This window comes from Chiloscyllium punctatum, chromosome 1, assembly GCF_047496795.1.
Source record: "Chiloscyllium punctatum isolate Juve2018m chromosome 1, sChiPun1.3, whole genome shotgun sequence".
NCBI classification, from domain to species: domain Eukaryota; kingdom Metazoa; phylum Chordata; class Chondrichthyes; order Orectolobiformes; family Hemiscylliidae; genus Chiloscyllium; species Chiloscyllium punctatum.
In genome coordinates, this window is record NC_092739.1 from 107,182,585 (window position 1) to 107,206,037 (window position 23,453).

Sequence of the window (23,453 nt, forward strand, 5' to 3'; positions counted from 1 at the left end):
GGAGAGGTTGAATAGACTAGGGCTGTTTTCCCTGGAGCGTCGGAGGCTGAAGGGTGACCTTATAGAGATTTATACAATCATGAGGGGCATGGATAAGATAAATAGGCAAAGTCTTTTCCCTGGGGTGGGGGAAGTCCAGAACTAGAGGGTGAGAGGGAAAAGATATAAAAGGGATCTAAGGGGCAACATTTTCACACAGAGGGTGGTATGTGTATGGAATGAGCTGCCAGAGGAAGTGGTGGAGGCTAGTATAACTGCAACATTTAAAAGGCAATTGGATGGGTATATGAATAGGAAGGGTTTGGAGGGATATGGGCCAGGTGCCAGCAGATGGGACTAGATTGAGTTTGGATATCTGGTTGGCATGGCCAAGTTGGACCGAAGGGTCTGTTTCTGTGCTGTACATCTCTATGTGTCCACGTTAATGTGATAAGTCAGGATCTGGTGAAACTAGACTTGAAGCAGCTTCTTGTTGGTAAATCTACATTTGAACGGGAGGAGTTTTAAAATGAAAATAATGAAAGTGCAGGATCATCGTTTTACTATGAAGTTGAAGAATGTGATTAAGAATACCAGAGAACCTTGGATATTGTAGAAGGTACATGATTAAATAAGGAAGAAAATGAAAGCTTATGGTAGATTCCTTGGATTCAGCAAAGGAAAAGACCTAGAGACATACAGAAAGCACAGGGATTACTTGGAAAAGAAATTAGAAAAATGATGAGAGGGCATGAGAAAACACAAGAGGATAAAATAAAGGAGAATGCAAAGTATTTTTAAGGATAGTAAGGGAGAGAGGATATCCAGGGAAATAATAGTACTCACTAGGTACCTGATGACAAATTGTGGGTGGACCGCACATGGGTGAGGTTTTTAATAAGTACCTTTCATCATGATAGAGAAGAACAATGGAGGAGAAGTAAAGTGGTACCATTAGTCAAGAAGGGTAGGGAACCTGATGAATGGTTGGACCCTAGAAAGGATAGAAGATCCGAGGGTTCTTGATATACATGCCCGAAACGTCAACTCTCCTTCTTTGATGCTGCCTGACCTGATGCACTTTTCCAGCACCACACGTTTCAACTCTGACTCTCTAACATCTACAGTCCTCACATTTTCCTCTATCAGATGTTAATTAGGCCACAGTTGGAATTCTTTCTGCAGTTCTGGTCACCTTACTATATGAAGAATGTAATTGTACAAGAGAGTGTGCAAAGAAGATTCACTAGGAAGAGCCTGGCCTGGAGCTTTCAGCTATAAAGAGAGACTAGATAGGTTGGTATTGCTTTCCACAGAACAGAGAAGACAGAGATATACAAAACTGTGAGGAGCATAGATAGGGTGGCTATATAGAAACTTTTCCTCTTAGTAGATGAATCTATAACTGAGGACAGTTTTAATATAAAAAGCAGATTAGAAGGAATCTGACGAAGAATCTATTACCAAGAAAGTGGTGGATATCTGGAACTAAAAACCTGAAAAGGTAGTAGAGGTGAGAACCATCACAACATTCAAGAAGTATTTAAATAATCATTTGAATTGCCCAAGCATAGACTACGATAAGCCAAATGCTGGAAAGTGGGACTAGATTAGATAGGTGCTTAATGATCAGTGTGGATATGATAAACTCACTTTTTATTCTGACTCTAATGGTTTATTATGGCAATATTAATAAAGACTAAATGATTGACCTCCCGGATCATCAATTAAGAAGATATAAAGGCAGAAAATAAACTCTGAAGAATCACTTTATTATTCCTTTATTGAAAATATACTTGATGACTGACCATATGTGCACTTATGGCACATTCTGTTCATTATATTTATTTTAATATATTTATGGTTCTTTTTATCTTTACCCTCAGTTTGCAAATATTTTATGTAAATGTACATTTAGAACAGATGGAGATATATAAATTATATTTCATTTCATGCTCCACACGCTTCTTACACCTTCTATGTAATCTATGAAAGCTAAGTCTGGAAATAGAGTTGCTTCCTGAGCTGAATCCTTACCTCAGTAACATTAACTTAGAGCTGGATTTTGTAATGAATGGTGTTTCCTTGAGCTTAGAAGAAAGCTGGCCACAATGATTTAACAATCTGTTTGGCTTCTATTTCTAGTTTCCAAAGGGCATTTTCATTTCATGTCAAGGAAATCTCCAGGTATCTGTCAGTAGCAAAGCACCAGCAAGCGAAATAAGCAGCCAATCATATTGAAATATTCTCAGAAACAGCAAGCCAGGAAGTTAAAACAACTTAATCCATCGTTTTAATTAAACGTTCAGATGATGAAGTAAATATGATTGATTCAGGATAGAAACTAAAGTATCATAAATAAACTTTAAAAATACTATGAAAGCAAAAGTACAGCGGAGGCTGAAGGAACATTGACATGAAATGTTCACTCTATTTATTTTCAGAGATACTGTCTGACCTACTGAGCATTACATTTTGTTTTGTTATTCAAAAGCAAAAAAGAAATGTTTTTTATTTGTTAATGGGATTAGGACATTACTGTCTAGACCAACATTTATTGTCCATCCCTAATTTCCCAAAGGGCAGTTAAGAGTCAACTATATTGCTGTGGGTTTGGAGTTGCATGTAGACCAAACCAGGTGAGAATGTCAGTTTCCTTCCTTTCAAGGACATTTGTGAACTGGATAGGTTTTTTTCAGCAATTGACAATAATTTGTAGTCATCAGTAGACTATTCATTCCAGATTTTTATTAAACTCAAATTCCACCGTCTGTTGTGGGGGATTCAAACCCAAGTCCCCAGAATACTACCCGGGTCTCTGGATTAACACTATGTGACTAACAGCATAAAAGTGAAAGTTTTGATTTCATTGCATAGGAATTGTATTCAGTTGGGGGATTTGAGGGATGAGAAATTGATGGCCTCAACAAGGCACCCTCTGGAACAGTATAGAATCATTGAATTTAACTGCTGCATTTTTGCACTATGCTGTGCATTTGTAAACTTTGCTTCAATTTAATGATCAATATGAAAACTTACACCATGATTATCTTTGTAGAATTTGGTCCTCTGATTTGTCAAGATTGACTTCATGCCACGTTATTATGATACTATGGCTGAATCTTGCTAGAAAACACGGCAATGTTATTGTTGATGTATTTCATGGAAGTTCACTCTCCAAGTGGTTGTGTGCATTTTCTAATACTGTCATCCCAAACTCTTCTTATTAACCACACACCACTACCTGATAGTGCCCTGCTTATTCAGTGCTAGCCTAATTCTCCCACTCTCCCTAAATGGGAGTACTCATAAAACTGATAAGACATCCTAGGATTCATGTCACTGGCACATTATTTAAAAGGCCATTGTGTCAGAGGAAGTAACAACACCTGACCCTATCAGTCTGGTCCAAGGTTTCTGCCTTACTCAGTGCAGACTCCACAGTATGTAGAATTGACCAGCAGTGTCGAAAGATAGTTAATTACCTTCTCTGCTGTGCCACTATAATTGCCACCAACTTCTCACAGCTACCTCACACTCACTCGGCACCAGCTATTGCACTCATTTCCCACCAATGCTCATGTTCTGTCCATGTAACAATTCCATCGCTCACCAAAATGCCCACTCGACTAACCCTGCACAGCTGCACCAGAAATAATAGCTGTGACACTCACTTTCATTTCAAACAATCCCTTCCTTTTTATAATTTCAGAAGGAAACAATCCATAATAGAACTAAAAGAGTCAGCATGGAGGTGGTGGGTACCTGACATTTGACTCTTCATGAAAACAGGATCTTGGCCCTCACTAGTGAGGACTGTGATTGGTCCTGTGCAGATGCCAAAACATTTATACTTCTGCAGCAAGTTGGAAGTATTGCCTATTGCTGTGCTACTCTACCTCCAACCATACTGTGAATGCATTCTTAGCCTGCCTGAACTTAAAGCTTTCTTCATGACACATTTTCTCCTTAGTCTCCTTGCAGGTACCAGCAGAATCACCGCAGTCTCCATAGTCAAGAGGCAGCAAAACATTCCTTCCTCCATCTTGGTGCAAGACAGCATGGATGCTCCAGACGTTAGATCGGTAAGGCTGACACCTGCACGCTCTACCGGCTCAGATACTAGCATCTCCGTGATTTGAGTCAGTAGCTGTTGGTGACCATATGACAACCATTTCTCCATAGAACTGGAGTATTAGGTCACTGGAACTTGGAGGACTACTAGAGACTAGGCACCTTCTCAAGCCCAGGCATAAAAGGGGCCCTTAATATCAGCCATTTGTGACTTCATTGACATGTGCATGCCAGTACAGAGGCAGCAGACAGGTCTGTCAGGGGAGCTGGTTAACATGATATCAAGGATGTAGGAATTCAGCACATAGTTGGTGCCCTAGTGCCTCGGGCTTACGAATGTCAGATTGTCTTTATAAAAAGGTTGGCAACCACCATGGAGAATCAGGTCCAGCAGTGTAAGAGCTGCTGGATGTGTGTCCTCCACCATTCTAGCCATTGATTCTCAGCACCAATGGCAAGGTGACAGAGGGAGTAGGATCCTTGACCTCATTCTAGGATGCTCCTTTGCCACAAGTAGTCAAGACTGATTCATTAGGCTGAAGTGGGTACTGCAGATGCTGGAGATCAGAGTCAAGATTAGAGTGGTGCTGGAAAAGCACAGCAGGTCAGACAGCATCTGAGGAACAGAAGATTCAACGTTTCAGGCAAAAGCCCTTCATCAGCCATTGGTGCTGAGAATCAATGGCTAGAATGGTGGAGTACACACATTCCTGATGAAAGGCTTTTGCCCAAAACATCGATTTTCCTGCTCCTCGGATACTGCCTGACCTGCTGTGCCTTTCCAGCACCACTCTAATCTTGACGTAAGGCTGAGTCACTAGGCACAGGCTACTCCAGAGGTGGTCAGGTCTTCAACCTCTCCCCTGCCTGACACTCTCAGCTCTGTGAGAGTTCTAGCAGAGGAGGTTTCATCTCTTTTGGTCAGGACACACTCAGCATATCGGGGCCCACTAGACGCATCATCCCCAAGGTCACCAATTAAAATTCCAATGCCAATGGACTTGAAAATAGGGCAGGTTTTCTTAATCCTGGCTGCAGAACCTAAGCCTACACTGAGATGTAGTGGGAAGGAAAGAAAGAAGAGGACCTTCAGGTAATCACTCTGAATTTCAGGTTGGGAATTCTTCGTGTCTAGTTTCTATCCCATGGATTGGAGATTGGGAAACTGCAAATTAATGAAATGAGGTTCTGTGATATTGAAGATGTTAATCGGCATCTCACCACTCATGAGCAAACATGAAATCTTTTGCTCTTGAAATCATGAATTTCCTCACAGCACATTTCATTCAATTTTCCTAACTTTCTTGCAATGGTCCACACCATTCAGGAACTGGGCAGATTCTGCCATAACCAACTGAACTCCTCAGCTGTCATTTCATCTTAATTTGTTTAGCTTGTTGTTATCACTCTTCTTATCCTAGGAACCAATGTAGTGAACCTTCACTGCATTAACTTCAAGTAGATCCCTAAACATAGAGGCCAAAACGTCACACAATACTGCTGATGTAGTCTTGACAAAGCCCTGAAGAATTATTGCAAGACTTCTTTATTCTAATACTCAAAAACTATTGCAATAGAGGCCATTACATTTGCCTTCCTAATTGCCTGCTGAACTGTGCAAGCTAGTTTTCTATATGAGTGCATCCAAGTATCTCTGAACATCACTTTAAAGTTTTAAACATGTCAAAAAATATTCCGCTTTTCTATTCTTATGATCAAAATGAATAACCTCAGTGTTGTTTGCTCACTTAATGTACACCTATCTCAGGCAGCCTCCTGTGTTTTCCTCACAACTTGAAATTCGACCTGGTTTTGTATGATCAGCAAACTTAGATGCATTAACTTCTGCTCTCTTTGTCTAAGTCATTAATATAAAGTATAAGTAGCTGAGACCCAGCAATGGTCCTTTTGGCATTTCACTAGACACAGCCTGCCAACACGAAAATGCTACATTTATGCCATTTTGTTTCCTGTTCATTAACTAATCCTCCAGCCAAGCTAATATGTTACCCCAACTCTATTAGTCATTTCTTGCTGATTAACTTTGGTGTGGTACTTGATTGAATGCCTTAGGGAAATTCATGTATACTACATCTCCTATGCTAACCCTACTTGTTTCTCAAAGAAACACTAATAAACTCGTTAATCACAATTAACAAAAACAACATAGACTATTGTCTGATCCTACTGTACTTTTCTAAGTTTGTCACAACTTTATTTAAATATGTTCCATCATTTTCCTGATGACTTGTGTCAGGCAAACTGGTTTGTAGTTCTCTACTTATTCTCTTGCTCTTTTCTTGGAAAGGTCTGTCACATTTGCTAATTTTCAATCTGGAAGGACATTCCAGAATCTAGGGAAATTTGGAAAACTATAGTCACAGCATCCATTAACTCTGCAGTGAGCTCTTTTTGGAATACTAGGATGTAAGTCAGCAGATACTAGGGGCATATTGTACATTAGTCCTTTCGGTTTCTCTTGTACTATTTCTTAATTTTCTTAATTTCCTCACTCTCTTTAGCCCTGAAGTTAATTTCTTATATGCAACTTGTGTCTTCTTTTGGGAAAACAAGCACAACATTTTTGTTGAAGTTCTCTGCCATTTTCTCAAACTACATAATAGTTTCTCCTGTTTGCTTCTAAGCTGTGGACGTTTACTTCAGCTGCTTCCTTCCTTTTCATGGACTTTTAAAAACTCTTACAGTCTGTTTTTTTAACATATCTGGCCCAGATATTCTATAGTTCCTTCTTAATCAACTGTTTTGTAGTCTTTTCTTTAATACTGTCAATCCTTAGACTGTTTACAGGAGTGAGAAATCCCTTCAAAGAAAACATATATAACACTCAGACTTGTAATAATGCCAAATAAGGGACTGTAGGGTTGGAATTAAAATTATTTGTTCTGTTGCTCATTAGGGTCTTGTTGATTGAGGTATTGAAGAGGGCATTGCATAATTATTTAGATAAAAATAGTCTATAAAGATATAGGGAAAAAGCACAAGGCTGGCCCGAGATATGATGCTTGTGTTTGATGAGCTGGTGCAAGCACAGTGGGCAGAATGAGTTTGAGTTTGATTTATTGTTGTCACATGTACCATGAAACAGTGAAAAATGTTATTTTGCATGCTATACAGGCAGATTGCCCCATACAAAGTGCGTCGGAGTAGCAGAACAGAGTGTAGAATACAGTGTTACAGCCACAGAGAAAGTGCAGGGTAAGAGATAAGAAATAACATTTGAGAGGTCCGTTCAAAAGTCTGATAACAGCAGGGAAGAAGCTGTTCTTGAATCTGTTTGTGCATTATTCACACTTTTACACCTTCTGCCCAACAGGGGAGGGTGGAAAAGGGTATAACCGAGGTGGGAGTATTCTGTGATTATGTTGGTTGCTTTCCTGAGGCAGTGAGAAGTATAGATAAAGCCAATGGATGGAAGGCTGTTTTGTGTGTTAGACTGGTCTGTGTTCATGACTCTCTGTTGTTTCTTGCAGTCATAGAAAGAACAGGTACCTTACTATACTGTAATTCATTGAGATTGGATGGTTTCTATGGTGCGTCTATGCCTGTGCCTGTGTTGCAACAACTCTGAGATTCTGTGAAGTATTTAGAGTCATAGAGTCATAGAGATGTACAGCATGGAAACAGACCCTTCGGTCCAAGCCGTCCATGCTGACCGGATATCCCAACCCAATCTAGTCCCACCTGCCAGCACCTGGCCCATATCTCTCCAAACCCTTCCTATTCATCTACCCATACAAATGCCTCTTAAATGTTGCAATTGTACCAGCCTCCATCACATCCTCTGGCAGCTCATTCCATACACGTACCTCCCTCTGTGTGAAAAGGTTGCCCCTTAGGTCTCTTTTACATCTTTCCCCTCTCACCCTAAACCTATGCCCTCTAGTTCTGGACTCCCCGACCCCAGGGAAAAGACTTTGCCTATTTATCCTATCTATGCCCCTCATAATTTTGTAAACCTCTATAAGGTCACCCCTCAGTCTCCAACACTCCAGGGAAAACAGCCCCAGCCTGTTCTGCCTCTCCCTGTAGCTCAGATCCTCCAACTCTGGCAACATCCTTGTAAATCTTTTCTGAACCATTTCAAGTTTCATAACATCTTTTTGATAGGAAGGAGACCAGAATTGCACGCAATAATCCAACAATGGCCTAACCAATGTCCTGTACAGCTGCCACATGACCTCCCAACTCCTGTACTCAATGCTCTGACCAATAAAGGAAAGCAAACCAAACACCTTCTTCACTATCCTATCCACCTGTGACTCCACTTTCAAGGAGCTATAAAGCTGCACTCCAAGGTCTCTTTGTTCAGCAACACTCCCTAGGACCTTACCATTAAGTGTATAAGTCCTGCTAAGATTTGCTTTCCCAAAATGCAGCACCTTGCATTTATCTGAATTAAACTCCATCTGCCACTTCTCAGCCCATTGGCCCATCTGGTCCAGATCCTGTTGTAATCTGAGGTAACCCTCTTTGCTGTCCACTACACCTCCAATTTTGGTGTCATCTGCAAACTTACTAACTGTACCTCTTATGCTCGCATCCAGATCATTTATGTAAATGACAAAAAGTCGAGGGCCCAGCACTGATCCTTGTGGCACTCCACTAGTCACAGGCCTCCAGTCTGAAAAACAACCCTCCACCACCACCCTCTGTCTTCTACCTTTGAGCCAGTTCTGTATATAAATGGCTAGTTCTCCCTGTATTCCATGAGATCTAACCTTGCTAATCTGTCTCCCATGGGGAACCTTGTCGAATGCCATACTCAAGTCCATATAGATCACATCTACTGCTCTGCCCGCATCAATCTTCTTTGTTACTTCATCAAAAAAACTCAATCAAGTTTGTGAGACATGAATTCCCATGCACAAAGCCATGTTGACTATCCCAAATCAGTCCTTGCCTTTCCAAATACATGTACATCCTGTCCCTCAGGATTCCCTCCAACAACTTGCCCACCACCGAGGTCAGGCTCACTGCTCTATAGATCCCTGGCTTGTCCTTACCACCCTTTTTAAACAGTGGCACTACGTTTGCTAACCTCCAGTCTTCCGGCACCTCACCTGTGACTACCAATGATACAAATATCTCAGCAAGAGGCCCAGCAATCACTTCTCTAGCTTCCCACAGAGTTCTCAGGTACACCTGATCAGGTCCTGGGGATTTATCCACCTTTAACCGTTTCAAGACGTCCAGCACATCCTCCTCTGTAATCTGGACATTTTGCAAGATGTCACCATCTCTTTCCCTTAAGTCTATATCTTCCATATCCTTTTGCACAGTAAATACTGATGCAAAATATTCATTTAGTATCTCCCCCATTTTCTGTGGCTCCACACAAAGGCCGCCTTGCTGATCTTTGAGGGGCCCTATTCTCTCCCTAGTTACCTTTTTGTCCTTAATATATTTGCAAAAACCCTTTGGATTCTCCTTAATTCTATTTGCCAAAGCTATCTCATGTCCCCGTTTTGCCTTCCTGATTTCCCTCTTAAGTATACTCCTACTTTCTTTATACTCTTCTAAGGATTCACTCGATCTTTCCTGTCTGTACCTGACATATGCTTCCTTCTTTTTCTTAACCAAACCCTCAATTTCTTTAGTCATCCAGCATTCCCTATACCTACCAGCCTTCCCTTTCACCCTGACAGGAATATACTTTCTCTGGATTCTTGTTATCTCATTTCTGAAGTCTTCCCATTTTCCAGCCGTCCCTTTACCTGCGAACATCTGCCCCCAATCAGCTTTTGAAAGTTCTTGCCTAATACCGTCAAAATTGGCCTTTCTCCAATTTAGAACTTCAACTTTTAGATCTGGTCTATCCTTTTCCATCACTATTTTACAACAAATAGAATTATGGTCGCTGGGGCAAAGTGCTCCCCACTGACCCCTCAGTCACCTGCCCTGCCTTACTTCCAAAGAGTAGGTTAAGTTTTGCAGCTTCTCTAGTAGGTACATCCACATACTGAATCAGAAAATTGTCTTGTACACACTTAACAAATTCCTCTCCATCTAAACCTTTCACACTATGGCAGTCCCTGTCGATGTTTAGAAAGTTAAAATCCCCTACCATAACCGCCCTATTATTCTTACAGATAACTGAGATCTCCTTAGAAGTTTGTTTCTCAATTTCCCTCTGATGAGCTGGGAGAAGTTAACTAACTTGATAGCAGTCAGCTTACATGAACATCTCAAGTCAATTTAATGGTGATGCAGCTATCTGTTTCACCAAGTAATAATACTTGTTCAATCATGATCTTTTTTGATGTTGATACATTTACTGGCTCAGTGTTGAATATTCTTCCATGGTTTCTAAAGATGACAGCCAGTTCCACAGATATAACACCCATCCCAAAGACCAGCATTAAATTTATAAATAACATTTCTTTGTTATTTTATCACTCAAGCAATGGTAAGCTTCGGATCACTTTAAAGAAATCAACTGTAAACTCTTACAAATGCTAATAGGAAATCAAGATTTCAATGTTTAAATGCATCATTATAATCACATTGTAATAGAAAACCTAATTAAGACATAGCCTACAGTACAATTGGCACAAGCAGAAGATATAAGTTAAACAAACAATTGGCAAAAAAACAAGGAACACTGCAGTCAAATCCAAATTTCTACTGCACAGGTGAAAATTTACATGAACAAGTTCTCTATTTGTTAATAAGAAATTGATTCACATAGCACTGCACAGACTTACCTGGCTTCCCATGAGCAGGCACTACCATTGGTTGCTACCTTTGTGACCTGCATGACATTTATTAATGACATAGGTGCATCCAACTCCTTCCTCTGCCGTCACACAGCCCAGTTGGCTGGTCTGTTGCCAGGCTATGGACTGAGCAATGCAGATTGTTGCAATATCTCTGTTATTCAAAAATAAGTGAAAGAAAGAACATGAAAAGTACAGATTTCTAAAGGGGCTTGAGGATGCTGAGAGGATGTTTCCCATCATGGAGGTGTCCAGGACCATTGGGCATAGTCTCAGAAAAGAAGGGGCAAAAATTTAAGACTGAGATGAGGAGAATTGTGAATCTTTGTAACTCCTTGCCACTGAGAGCTGTGTGGACAAATTCTCTGTGTATATTTAAGGCTAAGATAAATAAATTCTTGATCAGCTGGGGAATCAAGAGTTACTGGGAAAATGCAGGAAAGTGTATATGAGGAAAGTCTGATCAACCATAAACCTATTGAAAGTTGGAACAGGTTCAAAAGGCTAAATAGCCTACTCCTATTCCTGTTTCTTATGGTCTTATGGTCTTGTGAATTAAGGACCAAGATGGGTGCTGCAGTCAGGTTATTTAATGGACCAGATCCTGAGATTGTAAGGAAGTAAAATTATGCGCCTTTTTTTTCCCTAATAAATTTCTCAAAGTAATCTGGCATATTATTGGAAGTGCTTTTTATGCAAACCCCAGAGAGAATTTCTGCATCTTCACAGGGATGGCAGAGAGCAAGGTGACCTTTTCACTCAAAGCTGCAACAGGAATGGGAGCTGCTGTTCTACTGGCCCTAGATCTGTAGCAGTGAGTTGGAGCTACAAAGAGGACAAGATCATATGATATCCTCTCTGATCGTCAGCCAGGATCCTCTATGCTCCTTGACAATGACAACAGTCTGCCCGATAAAGGCAGCCAATGCCCCCAGCATATCAGTGTACATATTTTTTCAGCACTTGTCTGCATGCTATTATAGCAAAGTCCTCATCTGAGTCGTCTGCAACAGAACTCATTTGATACCTTGCTCTCCAATGAAATGGCAAACAAGCATCCTTTATTGCTGGCCTTGCACTAACTGGGATGTGCTTGAATGACTCACTATTTTCTCAACCCTGTACTACACTCCAAACAAAGTGCAAAGGCAATATCTGAACCGATAGTTATGATTGGTGTTTCTCCTTAAAATTAAATTAGATTACTGACAGTGTGGAAACAGGCCCTTCAGCCCAACTAGCCCACCGAAGCACAACCCACCAAGACCCATTCCCCTACATCTACCCCTTCACCTAACACTATGGACAATTTAGCATGGCCAATTCACCTAACCTGCACATTTTTTGTTTTGGATTGTGGGAGGAAACCGGAGCACCCGGAGGAAACCCATGCAGACATGGGGAGAATGTGCAAACTCCACACAGAGAGACGCCTGAGGCGGGAATTGAACCTGGGTCTCTGGCGCTGTGAGGCAGCAGTGCTAACCACTGTTCTACCATGCCGCCCATAAGTTTGTGATCTTCTGCAATTGTGTAGACAGTAATTCTCAGGTGTTTGAAAGTCCAAACATGGATGGGAAAGATTGGTGTGAATAAGGATATGGATGGAAATACCAATCCAAGTCCATGGTTAAACCATCACTTATTTGGTTTTCAGTGGGATGAGGGTGAGTGAAGAATTATGGTACAGACAAACTACATATCCTTAGTGGCACTGGATGTTAAAGGGCTTATTGTTACTTGCTCTTTGATGTAATCTCTACAAGGTTCAGGTGATGCAGGTGTCCTTGTCATTTCAGGTTCTGCTGTGTTCCTTTATATATCGGGGCATCTTATCCAACTAAAAAGGTGACAGAATGCCATGGTTGTATAGCCTGAATAGCTGGTACATAAGAAATAGGAACAAGAGTAAGCTATTCAACTCCTCCAGCCTGTTCCATTATTCAACACCAACACCAGAAGCCCAGAAAGGTTTCTCACAATCATGGAAGTATATTTTAAGATTCAATTTGTAGAAAATTTGTGTCACTGGCTGGCCAGGATTTATTGCCTGTCCCTAGTTGCCCTTGAAGGCGGTGAGCTGTCGTCTTGAACCGCTGCAATCCACCTGTTGTGGGTTGACACACAATGCCATTAGGGAGGGAATTCCAGGATTTTGACCCAGCAATAGTGAAGGAATGGCAATATATTTCCAAGTCCGGATGATATGTGGCTTGGAGGGGAACTTGATGTTCCCATATATTTGCTGTTCTTGTCTGTCTCGATTTAAGTGGTCATAGATTTGAAAGGTGCTGTCTAAGGATCTTTGATAAATTTCTGCAGTGCATCCTGTAGATAGTCCATATTGCTGCTACTGAGAATTGGTGATGGAGGGAGTGAATACTTGTGGATGTAGTGCCAATCAATCCAGCTGCTTTGTCCTGGATGACGTCAAGATTCTTAAGTGTTGCTGGAGCAACACTCATCTGGACAAGTATTCTGTCACACCTCTGACTTGTCCCTTGTAGTTGATGGACAGACTTTGGTGAGTCAGGAAGTGAGTTACTCTGACCTGCTTTTGTAGCCACTGTGTTTATGTGGCAAGTCCAGTTGAGTTTCTGGTCAATGATATCGCCCAGGATGTTGATAGTGAGGGAATGGTTGCCATTAGTAATCGTAACACCATTGAATGCACAGGGCCAGTGGCTAGATCATCTCTTATTGGTGAAGGTCATAGCTTGGTGTGAAAATTACTTGCCACTTTTCAGCCCAAGCCTAGATAGTACCCAGATCTTGTTGCATTTGAACATGGGATGCTTCAATATCTGAGGAGTCTTGAAAGGTGCTGAACATTGTGCAATCAATGGCAAACATGCCCATTTCTGACCTTATGATGGAGGGAAGTAATTGATGAAGCAGCTGAATGTGGTTTGGCCTAGGACACTACCCTGAGGAACTCCTGTGGAGATAGAATATTAGAATCCTTACAATGTGGAAACAGACCCTTCAGCCCAACAAGTCAACACCGACCCTCTGAGGAGTAACCCACCCATTCCCCTACCCTATTACTCTACATTTACCCATGACTAATGCACCAAACGTACACATCCCTGAACATAATGGGCAATTTAGCATGGCCAGTTCACCTAACCTGCACATCTTTGGATTGTGGGAGGAAACTGAAGCACCCGGAGGAAACCCACGCAGACAAGAGGACAATGTGCAAACTCCACACAGACAGTTGCCCAAGCAGGAATCGAACCTGGGTCCCTGGTGCTTGAGGCAACAGTGCTAAACACTGAGCCACTGTGCCACCCTAAAGCTTCTTCCTTATGAATACTGAACCATTCTAGTGGCAGAGTTTCCTGCTCATGGCCTGAGCAGCATCTCTGTCTTTGGTGAAGAAAATACAAAGTATTAATTTAACATCTCAATAAACAACACGTTTATTTGCATGCAAGGTAATTGATGTCAAGGTACGCTATGCAACATATTTCTCATTCATTAGATATTTATTTGTTCTTTCAAAAAAAAAGCCCCCTTCAATAGAAGGGTTAGAAACCCAGTATTTGACAATAACAGCATAGTCAACTTAATTAACAGGCCAAACCTCTCAATCCCACGAAAGAAGAACATGAGCCATCAGAAGCATTACAGATTTGCAAGGTGAAAGAACACACTCCATGTTTATATAATGGTATTTGCATTCTTTGTGATTTTTTTTTCCTGTGAAACATATCTTGTAATGTGACAACCCACCTGACTGTGGACAGTGGGATCATATACCAGGAACCAAAGATATGAAGCTGGACCCTCCAGCAATAAACCTTATTGCGGTATTCAACACCTTCATCATTTGAAACCAGTTAGAGTCATGCACTAGAGAGCTTGAGACATTTAAATTGAAAATATTGGGTATGGGCAAGGACTAAAATGTGAGCTGAAGAAAGGCTGTCACCTCCAGGGCAGAAAGAAAATTAGCATGGGCTTTGCTGATTTGTTTCACAATTTTGACATCACTGGACAAGCTATATGAATTCTTAAACAGCATAATAAAAATAGATGGCACATATAATTGGTTGGTGTCATGCAGCAAGCAGTGATTGAACTGCAGACTGTCATTAAGTACCACTCTGTCGCAATGACAGCAGCAAGGAAGATTTCATTAATGCTTCAACTGAAGCTCCTGAGGTCACAGTCAGTGAGATTCACTGTGCCTCTAAACTATAAGCAAAGAAATTGAGAGTCTTTTATAAGAATGATAAAATTCCTGAGTAAAAACCATTGGTTTTGTGTGGTTGGGTTAAGTGTTACCACCAATTTTTCATCTGAAACTAGTCTCAGTAGCCATTCAACAGTCTGTGGTGGAGGATGGGCCATGGTGGAGTAGACCCTATTGTCCTTCACAGCAAGACTTTTAAAAATTGTTCATGGGCATCCTTGACAAGGCCAACATTTTTAGTCAATCCGAGTTCTCTTGAAGAAGGTCTTGGTGAACTGTCTTCTTGAACTACTATTATCTTTGGGGTGTAGGTACACCTACAATTACATCTGTTCAGAAGGAATTTGCAGGACTTTGACCCAATACCAGTGAAGGAACACCAATATATTTCCAAATCAGGATCGTGAGTAGCTTGGAGGGGAACTTGTGGGTGGTGGTGTTCTACTGTATTTGCTGCCCTTGTCCTTTAAGATGGTAGACGTTAAGTCTTTAGAAGGTGCTGTCAAAGGAGGCTTGATGAAGGGCACATTGAAGATGATACATATTGCTTCTACAGTGTGTCTGTGGACAGAGTGAATGTTTGTTGACGTGAAGCCAATCAAACAAGCTGCTTTGTCCCTGATGGTGTCACACTTCTTGATTGTTGTTAGAGCTATACCCATCCAGGTAGGCAGGGAGTATTCCCTTACATTCCTGAATTGGCCTATAGATGATAAACAGGGATTTGGGAGCCAGGAGGTGAATACTCAGAGAGTCATAGAGTCATAGAGATGTACAGCATGGAAACAGACCCTCCGGTCCAACCCATCCATGCCGACCAGATATCCCAACCCAATCTAATCCCACCTACCAACACCCGGCCCATATCCCTCCAAACTCTTCCTAGTCATATACACATCCAAACTCTCCATGAATTCCTAACCACTGCTCTGTGGTACTCACCACAGAATTCCTAACCACTGCTCAGTGGCTGTAATTAGAGAATTTACATAGCTGCCCCAGTTCAGTTTCTGATCATTGGTAACCCCACAATGTTGAGATTCGAGTATTCAGTGATTAAAAGAGAACCTCCAAACTCTCACTTGGTTCTTTTCTGGTGATATATATCTGCCAGTTAAGAAGTCAGCAATCATTGGAAGAAATGTTCCCAATTCACCATATCAAGTCCATTCATTACTTTAAATATACCTATCACTATCAAAACTAAACCTTTTTACAAGTTCATGGTAGGCATTTTTGTGGAATCACTGCAGTCTGTGTTAGAAATCCTCCAATAAATATTTTTAATAGTGAGTTCTAAGACTTTTGCCCATCAATGATGGATGTATGGTGAAACATTTTGCAGTAAAAATGATACATGACTTGGAAGGGAATTAAGAATGATAGCATTCCCAGGTACCTGCTGCCTTTGTCCTTTTAGGTGTATGAGATAGTGGGCTTGGGTGGTACTACAACAAAATCTTGGGAACTTTACATAGTAAATGCTGTATATAGTACATTCCACATTCATGGTTTGCCAGTGATGGGATGTGATGGATACTCAGGCTGGTGGAGAAACTCTTCATCAAATTGTTTTGACACGGAGGTTCTTGAACTTGTTAACCATCGTTGTAAGTGCACACAGCCAAAAAGAATGGAGAATATTGCACAACACTTCTGCCTTCTTCCCTTTATTTAGTATGAGAAATTATGCTGATTCTCCGTTTGCTTTCTCAGCTCAATATAAAAAATTCCATCACACTAATTTGGAGAACAGTGGGAAAGTTATATTGGTGTCCTGTCCTTAATCAAATGCCACATAAAAAACAGATTTGATGTTTGTTATCACATTGCTATCTTTAGGAAATTTCATAAATTGGCTGTTCACTACAATATAACTGTAACGACACTTCAAAACAAAGGCACTTCATTGACTGTAAAGTACTTTGGGACAGTTTGTCATTGTGAAGAGCATTTTATACGAAGACTTTCTTTTCTCTTTCTGCATGCAGTGACAAAAGCATTGAAGTAAACAACTTAAGAAAGGGCAGAATATCTTCATCTTTATTGCATGTTTTGCAACTTGAAAGTCACTGTTTTTTTTTTGCATAGACTTTTTGTGGAAAACAACTGTGTAAATATTGATCCATTAAGTCCATGTATACTGCTTGCTGCCTCAGGAAGGAAGCCAGCATAATCAAAGACCCCTACCACCGCGTTTGTACAGTTTTCCGATTTCTTTCATTGGGCAGAGGACACAAAAACTTAAACATATATACCACCAGATTCAAGAACAGCTTCTTCCCCACTGTCATTAGACTTCTGAATGGACTTCTCAAATTTTTAATTTAATGTATGTATCGCTCTTTGTACACCTTTCAGTGGTAGACTTGCCCTCTTTATGAGCATTTAAACGGGCATTGGATAGGCATATGGAAGATAGTGGGCTAGTGTAGGTTAGGTGGGCTTGGATCGGCACAACATCGAGGGCCAAAGGGCCTGTACTGTGCTGTATTTTTCTATGTTCTATGTTCTATGTTCTCTTCAGCTGCAACATTGTAATCTTCACTCTGGTCTATTACCCTGATGCACTTTATATGGCATGATCTACTGTACTACAGGCAAAACAAAACTTTTCACTGTACCTAGGTAGAAATGACAATAATAAATCAGATCAAATCCAAATCTGTACCAATATTTATTCCTCTTAATTGCAATACCAGGAAGCTGAATCAATATCAGATATCTTATGTTATGAATCAGAGCCAAAAGGTCTTGCTAAATGTTTTCCGTCTGTCAGAATTAGTCTTGTTTTTGACTTGATGTTAATTAGTAAGAGGAGCAATAACTTTCTACAATGACTTATGTTCCTATACTACTTAAACATAAGTCATTTCTTTCTCTTTCTATATGTAGCTTCATAACAATTTGTTCAGGAGGTTAACCCATATGAATCACTCATGGAAGTTAAATGCCTAGCTCTATGCAGTATCCTCTCTTCTCAACAACTCAAAATGAATCTGTCTTCTGATTTCAGAGCAAATTGATTCTTTTTATTGTAATATTGCATTGACATGATCATTCAAATTCTTTATAGATGTTCTTCCATAATTATCTTAAAGCAGTTTACAAATTGTCATTTTTAATAAGTCATGAGTTCTGAAGAAGGATCACTCAACCCAAAACATTAAGCCTAATGTCTCTCCATAGATGCTGCCAGACCTTCTGAGCTCTTCCAGCAATTTCTGTTTTTATGTCATTTTTAAACTGTCTGCTCTTTAACGATGTAATCAGAAAGAATAAAATAACTTGACATTCTGATTAAAACCCGTACTTGGTTATGATTAGAGTGGTGCTGGGAAAGCACAGCAGGTCAGGCAGCATCCGAAGAGCGGGAAAATCGACATTTAGGGTAGGAGCCCTTCAGGAATGATCGGCATCTGCAGTCCTTACTTTTGCCGCACGGGGTTATGTTTAGAAGAAATATTTTAATAGCTGGCAGTTATGAACTACGGGATAGTATATTTGTGGCAGTGTATTAGTAGTTATTTCATAAATGTGAAAGATTCATTCAACATGAGCACCAAGTAAATGAATTATGAATTTTTTAACATGAAATACACCTAGAGAGACATTGCTACAATGCTTTATATTTGAAGTCTATAAATAGGATTTAAAGTGAAAAAATTATATTAGTCCCTTGGAGAAAAAAGTTTTATGCTTTATTCATTTCACACATTCCCACAATTAAAATGTGCTTACAAGGACAGCTTTGCAGTGCACAATTTCATTGTTAGGATATTGTTAATGAAAACTGTGGAAAATAAGCTGATTAGGCACCTTTAATAATACTTGTTTAATATTTCATGAAGAGTTGCTGTATAAGCAATGTGGAAGGTAGTGTCATGGTAATGTCACTGGGCTGATGGTCTGGCCTAATTATTGATGTTCAAATCTCACTATGATAGCTGCTGGAATATAAATTTAGTTATCCATCATGACTAACAATTAACAATTAAAAAGTAACCTCAATAAGAATGACCATGAAGCTAATAAAACTTACCTAGTTCACTTTTGCAAATGAAATGCAGGCCCAGAAAACTGATTGATTTTTTGCTGTTCTCAAAAGGATAACAATTCCTGACCTTGCCAATGATGTTCACATCCCTTGAGAGAATAAATTGACCTAATTAGCCATGCTAAATAAATAAATAATAATGGATTAATAAATTTGCTCTGGAATGTGCAACATTTTACATATTAGCTCAACAGAAAAAGAAAAAATACCAAGCTAACTCTGAGGACAGCAAGATAGGAAAATTCTGATACACTGTCATAGGCAACAGGACATCGGGAGCAACGGATACAAGAATGATATTGGTGGATGTGCAGGTGAAACTTTGATGGATGTGGAAGGCTCCTTTGGGACCTTGGATGGAGGTGTGGGAGGAGGTGTGGGCGCAGGTTTTGAAATTCCTGCAGTGGCAGGGGAGGGTGCCAGGATGGGAGGGTGGGTTGTTGGGGGGGCGTGCACCTGACCAGGTAGTCATGGAGGGAATGGTCTTCACGGAAAGTGGATAGGAGTGGGGAGGGAAATATATCCCTGGTGGTGGGGTCCGTTTGTAGGTGGCGGAAATGTCGGCGGATGATATTGTTTATGTGGAGGTTGGTGGGGTGGAAGGTGAGGATTGGGGGGGTTTGAGGGCGGAGGTGCAGGACGTGGATGAGATGTGTTGGAAGGCATCTTCAACCACGTGGGAGGGGAAATTACGGTTTTTAAAGAAGGTGGCCATCTGGTGTGTTCTATGGTGGAACTGGTCCTCCTGGGAGCAGATACAGCAGAGGGGGAGGAATTGGGAATACTGGATAGCATTTTTGCAGGAGGTAGGGTGGGAAGAGGTGCAATCCAGGTAGCTGTGGGAGTTGGTGGGTTTGTAAAAAATATCACTGTTTAGTCGGTCACCATTGATGGAGCTGGAGAGGTCCAGGAAGGGGAGGGAGGTGTCAGAGATGGTCCAAGTAAATTTAAGGTCAGGATGGAATGTGTTGGTGAAGTTGATGAACTGCTTAACCTCCTCACAGGAACACGAGGTGGCGTCGATGCAGTTATTAATGTAATGGAGGAAGAGGTGGGTAGTGGTACCAGTGTAACTACGGATGAAAGACTGTTCTACGTAGCCAGCAAAGAGACAGGCATAGCTGAGGCACATGCACGTGCCCATGGCTACCCCTTTGGTCTGGAGGAAGTGGGAGGATTCGCAGGAGAAATTGTAAAGGGTGAGGACCAGTTCAGCCAAACGAATGACAGTGTCAGTGGAAGGGTACTGGTGGGGACGTCCATGGTGAAGATGCCTCCTCCACTGCCACTCCCTCACCACCTGATGCCTGGAGGAAGAATGCCTCATCTTCTGCCTCAGAACACTTCAACCCCAGGGCATCAATGTGGACTTCACCAGTTTCCTCATTTCCCCTCCCCCCTCCTTACCCCAGTTCCAACCTGCCAGGTCAGCACCATCCTCTGACCTGTCCTACCTGCCAATCTTCCTTCCCACCTATCTGCTCCACTGTCCTCGCCAACTTATCAACTTCATCCCCACCCCTATTCACCTATTGTACTCTTAGCTAACTTCTCCCCAGCCCCACCCTCCTCCCATTTATCTCTCCACCCAGAAGGCTCTCTGCCTCATTCCTGATGAAGGGCTTTTGCCTGAAATGTCGATTTTCCTGCTCCTTTGATGCTGCCTGTCCTGCTGTGCTTTTCCAGCACCACTCTAATCTTGACTAGGATCCACTTAGTGTCAGACGTCTGGATGGGGCAGAAATTGTAAGAAGCATCCAGGAAAAGTTTCTAGAGCAGTGTGTCAATAGTCCAACTAGGGAAAGCTCCATATTGGCTCCATATTGGAATAAGCCAGGCCAGGTGGTAGAAGGGGAGGAAAGTCCTGGGCTCATGCCCGAAACGTCGATTCTCCTGCTCCTTGGATGCTGCCTGATCTGCTGCGCTTTTCCAGCAACACATTTTCAGCAGGTGGTAGAAGGTGCAGTGGGGGATTACTTTGGGAACAGTGACCACAATTCTGTAAATTTTAGAATACTTGTAGACAAAGATGAGAGTGGTCCTAAGGTAAGAGTACTAAACTGCATCAAGGTCAATTATATCAAAATTCAGCAGTAACTGAGAAACGTGGATTGGGGGCAGCTATTTGAAGGGAAGTCCACATTTGATACCTTTCAAAGATAGGTTAAAGATAGTGCAGGATAGGCATGTCCCTTTGAAATCAAGGAAAGGCAAGACTCGTGAACTGTGGGTGACAGGAGAAGTGGTGTGACCAGCCAAGAGGAAAGGTAAACGTACATAAGGTCCAGGCAGCTAAGAACAGAATGGGCCTTGGAGGAATATTGGGAGAGTAGGACCAATCTTAAATGAGGAATCAAGCGGACTAAAAAGGGTCATGAAATAACTTTAGCGAGTAGAATTAAGGAGAATCCCAAGGCCTTTTATTCATATATAAGAAGCAAGAGGGTAACCAGAAAAAGGGTTGGTCCATTAAAGGATAATGAAGGAAGGTTGTATGTCAAACCTGAGAAAATGGATGAGATTCTCAATGATTACTTTGCACCAGTGTTCACTGAGAAATGGGAAGTGATGAATGTTGAGATTAGAGACAGATTTACTCTGGATCACATTGACATAAGGTGGGAGAATGTGTTGGATAGGCTAAAGGATATTAAGATGGACAAATCCCCAGGACTGGATCTATCCCAGGTTGCTGAGGGAGGTGAGAGAGGAAATAGCTGGGGCCCGGACAGATATCTTTGTAGCATCATTAAACACAGGTGAAGTGCTGGAGGATTGGACAGTTGCTAATGTTGTCCCCCTGTTCAAGAAGGGTAGTAGGGATATTCCAGGTAACTACAGACCAGTGAGCTTGACGTCAGTGTTGGGCAAGTTGCTGGAGAAGGTACTGAGGGATAGCTTCTATTTGTATTTGGAAGAGAATGGACTTATTAGTAATAGGCAACATGGTTTTGCATGGGGGAAATCATGCCTTACCAAATTAATAGAGTTCTTTGGGGAAGTGACCAAATTGATAGATAAAAGAAGGGCTGTAGACATCATATACATGAACTTTAGTAAAGCGTTTGATAAGGTTTCCCACAGTAAACTAATGGAGAAAGTGAAGTCAAATGGTGTGCAGGGTGATCTAGTTAGGTGGATAAAGAACTGGTTGAGCAACAGGAGACAGAGAGTAGTAGTTGAAGGGAGTTTCTTGAAATGGAGAAAGGTGACCAGTGGTGTTCCCCAGGGGTCAGTGTTGGGGCCACTGTTGTTTGTGATATACATAAATGATCTGGAAGAGGGCATCTGTCTCTAATCTCAACATTTATTGTGTCCCTCTCCTCAGTGAACACTGATGCAAAGTAATCATTGAGAATCTCACCCATTTTCTCGGGTTTGACACACAACCTTCTTTCCTTATCCTTTAGTGGACCAACCCTTTTTCTAGTTACCCTCTAGCTTCTTATATATGAATAAAAGGCCTTGGGATTCTCCTTAATTATGCTTACTAAAGTTATTACATGACCCCTTTTAGTCCACTTGATTCCTCATTTAAGATTGGTACTACACTCCCAATATTCCCCCAAGGCCCATATCAGATCAGTTTGCAGATGACATGAAGATTGGTAGAGTAGCAGAAAGCATAGGGGACTGTCAAAGAATACAGGAGAATATAGATAGAGTGGAGAGTTGGGCAGAGAATTTGCAGATGGAATTCAATCCAGGCAAATGTGAGGTGATGCGTTTTGGGAAGTCTAATTCTAGAGCAAATTATACTGTAAACGGAAGAGCCTTGGGAAAAGTTGATGAGCAGAGAGATCTGGGAGTTCAGGTCCATTGTACCATGAAGGTTGCTGCACAGGTGGATAGAGTGGTCAAGAAGGCATATGGTATGCTTGCCTTCATTGGACGGGGTTTAAGTATCAGAGCTGGCAGGTCATGTTAAAATTGTACAAGACTTTGGTTCAGCTGCATTTAGAATACTGTGTACAGTTCTGGTCACCACATTAGCAATAGGATGTGGACGCTTTGGAAAGGGTGCAGAGATGGTTTATGAGGATGTTGCCTGGTATGGAAGGTGCTAGCTATGAAAAGAAGTTAAGTAGGTTAGGATTGTTTTCATTAGAAAAGAGGAGATTGAAGGGGACCTGATTAATGTCTACACGGGGCAAGTACTTTACACAGAGGGTGGTAGGCACCTGAAACGTATTGCCAGTAGAGGTGGTAGAGGCAGGCATGGTAGATTCATTTAAGATGCATCTGGACAGATGCATGAGTAGGTGGAAAGCAGAGGGATACAGATGCTTAGGAATTGGGCAAAAGGTTTAGACAGTGGATTTGGATTAGTGCAGACTTGGAGGACTGAACGACCTGTTCTTGAGCTGTAATTTTTCTTTGTTCTTTGTTTTTAACTGGGCAATAA